General features: G+C 65.3%; 1 protein-coding gene across 1 annotated transcript in view; it reads left to right on the top strand.

Moving 5' to 3' along the window:
* Positions 1-4,887, top strand: part of LOC105302942 (rho guanine nucleotide exchange factor 25-like) — a gene marked incomplete at its 3' end in the record, with an annotated part of 96,528 nt that overhangs the window by 45,320 nt on the left and 46,321 nt on the right. The window contains exon 2 of the mRNA XM_023521057.1: positions 4,395-4,453. The remainder of the gene's footprint in view (positions 1-4,394; positions 4,454-4,887) is intronic.

Raw genomic sequence — 4,887 nt, 5'->3', positions numbered from 1 at the left:
ATCCACCCGCCATCCACCATCCACCATCCACACATCCACCATCGTCGACACTTGCCAAGTGCCATCTGCATTCGAAGGCACAGCTTCCATGCTCGTGCATTTTCTCCTTCATTTCACGAGAGGGAGGGTCCTTTGGGCGTCGCTGTGGCATCTGCCTCTGTGCACTCCGGGTTGGGGGGGTGCCTTAGGGTGCGTCTGCGGTGGCCGTGGCATGCTGTGAGTGACTGACCCTCTGTTGCCACCACAGGCCCAGAGTCAGGTCCCCGCGGTTTGAGTGACGTCGTACAGACAGGAGGATTTGGGCGGGGCTGCCCCTCGTGGGGGGTGACATCAGCAGGCTGATTTCTTTTGGGTACCGTTCCCCTGCGATAGGGGTGCGTCCCGTGGACACAGTCGAGGAAGAAGGAGTCACACTGCCCCCCGCTCACGCTCACTGCAAGGGGCTTGTGTTTTTAAAAATTAGGCCCTGTCTTCCACTGTGGCATTTATGAGCATGTGTCGTTTCAAAGTCTTTCCCGCGACAGCAGCTCACACGGCGGCTCGGACCCCGTCGCTCACCCCGCCCCGTTCCATTCCTCTGCGTCTCCCTCACCGGCTGCTGCCAAATTCTCAAGCATCCGTAATTGCCACAGTGAACACGTCCAACTAAATTAGCCCAGAGCGGGAGTTCGAGGACGTCTGTGATGACACCTCCTAGGGATACGGGCTGCCCGAGTGCCCCCAGGACCCCGAGCAGCACGTGGCCGGGAGCCACCTCCTGGGGCACCATCCAGCCGGTAACCGGACGGGCTGCTCCTCAGCCTTGCCTGGCTGCGCTGGGCCCTTTGAGTAGAATAGTCCCATGGGCACCTCCTCACGTGTTCGCAGCCGGCGTCCAGGCCCCTGGAGCCTGGTCTTGAGTCCTGGGACAGTAGACGCCACAAGGCCACGGCTTCCGGGCTGGACCCCCGAGCTCCACGCGGCCTGCAGCTGCCGCTCGTGGTGGGGATGCCGCAGCAGGAGGGCTGCAGCTCCGTCGTCACCGCCCCGCTGTCCCGTGAGGCCGAGCCCGAGCAGCAAAACCTCGCGACCAGAGTTTGCGAGGGGTGAGGACGGGCAGACCGTGGCAGGTGGGCATGTCAGGGCAGCGGGGACTCGCTCCTTCCGGCCAGGGCGGGGGCTTGCCCCGGAGGATGTTCCTGTGGCCGCACCGGCCGGGTCACCCTAGCCACTCTGGGACACGTCCTGCCCGCCGCCTCCCTGCCTCTCCGTGCCTGGGCGGGATCAGGAGCCAGAGTTTCAAGCCTGGCACGGGGTGCTACCCTGGCTCAGGGGCCCGCGGGGGCCGGCCACACGAGCGTCATCAGCCTGTTGCTTGTCAGAGGAGGCAGCGCAACCCCAGTGGCCGGGTCCTGGGAGCCCGTTCCGGAGCCCTCAGCTCAGCCCTGGACCTGCCCCCTCGCTTCCCGGGGTGTGGGCCACGTGGCCGGACTCTGCACTTCGCACTTCCTCAGTGACACCAGGGATGGACAGCGCCTGGACCGAGGCTGCGGCGTGGCCTGTCTGACTCAAGCCCTGAGCCTCACCTGGCCGCGCGTCCGAGCCCTGATGGGCCTAAAAGTAAATGCAGGTTCCCGGGCTCCATTGCATCCCATGCAGAGCCCCCAGGGTGGGCCTGGGAGTCTGCATTCTACAGCTTCTCCTGTGCACGTGAGGAAGCCGATTGGCCGCTGGCGTCCGATAATCCAGACCAGGCGGAGAGCCCGGGGCAGAGTAGGGGCGGGGCCCAGACTGCTGTCCCTGCCCAGACCCCAGGCCTCGACGCCCCCCTCCCCGTCCTCTGGGCTGTGACATCCACCCCTGTTCCTTCACCGCACAGGAAAGGAGCTGGCAGTGTCCAGCATGACGGCGAGGCAGGGGCTGGACAGGGGAACAGGCAGGGCAGGGGCTGGACTGGGGGAGGGGGGACAGGCTGGCGGGGGCTGGACGGCCAATGCAAGGACAGTGCAGCTGTGGGGAGCGGGCCACGCGTGCTGCTCCCCCAGGGGGCCGGTCCTCTCGGGCGCAGGCCTTTCTCCTCGCGTGCGTCCCCTCTGCGCACCCCTGCACTCGGGCTCCTGTGCTGGCCGGGGCTGGGGCTCCGTGGGCCCGGGTGGGAGCGGCAGGCGCGTCGCTGGGCGCAGAGGCCTGAGCCGGGTGCGGGGGGGCGGGGCAGGGACGGGAAGGGAGAGCAGGTGTGTGCGACTTCATTTCATCCGTTAACTGGGACGCAGATGAGACGTGGGGATAAAAGTTGAGAAAATGTCATCCTTTGACATTTGCGTTTTCAGCAGGGTTGGCAGGGTCGGGAGGGGGCTTCGATCATCTCCGAGCGAGGCCTGTGGGGACGCGTGCCCCTCCGTGGGGCGTGGGGCGTGGGGCGTGGGGCGTGGGGCCTGGCCCGGGGGTTCCGCCCCGCTGCAGGGAGACGCGCTGTGCTGCCTGTCCTTTCCCTAGGGACCACTGCCGCCCCGCAGCTCACCCCAGGGCTGCCTCAGGGGTTCCGTGTCTACCCCCGGCAGTCCCTGCTCTGTCCCCGGTACCTGGAGTGGGGTTCCCCATGGTTCCCGCAGCTGCCGGCCAGGAAGCACGCAGCCTCGGTGGTGTGAGGGCCGGCCGCCTCTAGCAGAGCTGGCCACGTCTAACCCCGTTTGAGATGCTGCCCTGTCTGGTGACAGGGACCCGGACCTGAGCCCTTCACAAACCACTGGTGTCCGTTGCCAGCCTGGGCACAGCCGCCGTGCACTCGGGGCTGAGGCTGCCGTGATCATAGCAGCTGGACGAGCCGTCCTGTGTGCTGGGACCCCGGGCACACGGGCTCGCTGGGGACCGTCTCCCCGCATTAGCTCCGCCGTCTGCGAAGCTCCTGCACGAAGCTCCGCCTCGGTGCCTACTCAGGGCGGGAAACAGGTTTCGTCTCCCGGGCGACGCTGACCGACCGCTCGTGCCCTGGGCGGACTCCGACAGAAGGTTCGCAGCCTGTGTCCGGCCGGTCGGGGATGAGAGTGTCTGCCACGTAGAGGGGTGGCTTGTGTGCCCTGTAGTTGCCAAACCCTTCCAGCGCTCACGTTTCTAGCTTCTGCCAAATAGCGGGAAGGACACACAGCCGTAAGGCTTTTACGTTTGTCTTCCGTAAATACTTAGAGCTCTCAAAAGCCATGAACAACAGCCGAGGCCCCTAATGGCACATGAGCCTGGGAGCCCGGCCGGAGTCGAGTCTGGTCTGAGGAATCACAGGGAGCCCTGTCATCTTCGGGCTCACAGTGTCCTGAGGCCCAGCCCCTGAAGTGTAAGCACCCACTGGATGGCAGCACGTAGCCCACGGCTCGTTGGCCGAACGTGCCATCGTGCCAGGCCGAGAAAGGGCCCTTCTGCGTGGTTTGGGTCTTTACCCCCGTCTCTTTAAAAATGGCTACTAGGAGGAGAACAGCCTAAGAGGAAGTGTGAGGAATGTCCCAGCTGGGGGGCTTCGGGGAAGCGACGTGGCCTCAGCGTGTCTGTCTCCCAAATACGCATGGCAGGACTGGCCTCGGGGGGGGTGTGAGGGCACCCCAGGGCGAGGCACAGGAAAGGCCATCAGGCCGCGTTCCTGGGGCAGCCAGCACCCTGCAGGGGGTGTCTGTGAATTTAGCGAGTGGCCATCGTAGATCTTTCCTCAGATGCACGCACACACACACGCGCACACTTGCATGACACACAAGCTCGCACACTCAAGCACACAGTGGTGCGCACGCGCTCACACACACACAGATGAGCTCACGCATGCTCGCACAAGCCCCACAGTCGAGGCCTGCACCTGCCTCCTCGGCGTGTGGCGTCTGGCATGCCCCGTGCCCTGCGCATCTTGTGACGAGTCGCGGGCAGTCTCGTCGTGTTTGCGAGTGTCACACACTCTGCTCGGGGTCAGCCGCTTCCCACGCCCGGCCTCAGCGCCCCCATCGTCTGCGGCGCCTCGTGCCCGCTTGCTGCCTGTAGTCTTGAGGGCGTGCGGGATAACCGTGCTGGGGTGTAGAGGCTGGGACCCGGGCGGGTCCTGCGTCTGGAGGAGGCCGGACGGGACAGGGGGCCAGAGCGGGCGGCAGAGGATGCAGCGGCTGCTGCTCACCGCTGGGCATCTCAGACCTTCCTGTTGGCAAGTGTCGGGCGGGGCCGCAGCTGGGACCGCTTGCCCCAGCAGCCTCTGGAAGCGTCAGAGCGCCGAAGTGACACATTTCACGCAGCACACGAAATACGAAGTAGGAGCCTGGCCCGGGAAATGTGCGGCTGTGGCTTTTTGCCCCCAAGGTGAAATGCGCTCCGTGAACAGCTCTCTGCCTCGACGAAACACTTTGTTAGTCTTCCCGGAATCACAGAAGCGTCTCTGTTGTCTCCTGCAGGTCATCTCTGCGGTGTCCAGACTGTCCCTGCACAATGTGGCCCAGAACAAAGGGATCAGGTAAGCAGGCGCTCCGGGCCCCGTCTGCCCCCGCGCCGGGTCATGGCCAGCGGCTCTCAGCGGATAGCCTCCACCGGAGTCTTCGCCGTGGGTGTTCAGTGTGTGGCCGAGTCGCCTGTTGGTGGCGGCTGGGCGCGGGGGGAGGGGGCGTGGGAGGGTGGACGGGAGAGCCTGGCGGTTCACAGCGAGGAAATCTCGCAGGGCTGTGACCGATGGCTGCGAAGTCCCTTTCGGTTTAGGTGACCAGATCAGCAGATCGGTCCTTCCACAGATCCTCGCCCACTAAGTGCACCCTCCACACGTCGGAGCTGGGGAGGCATTGCTGTGAACGAGGTAGCTGGTGCGTGTTTGCAGTGGGGGGCCGGGGCCCAGGGATCTGCCTGCTGGGGGGCCACAGGCCTCTTGGAACGAATCCCTCCAGCCGGTTCTTGTCC

The sequence above is a fragment of the Pteropus vampyrus genome, unplaced genomic scaffold, assembly GCF_000151845.1.
Source record: "Pteropus vampyrus isolate Shadow unplaced genomic scaffold, Pvam_2.0 Scaffold289, whole genome shotgun sequence".
In the NCBI taxonomy this organism is placed as follows: Eukaryota; Metazoa; Chordata; class Mammalia; order Chiroptera; family Pteropodidae; genus Pteropus; species Pteropus vampyrus.
This window is presented reverse-complemented; position numbering and strand designations above follow the sequence as displayed.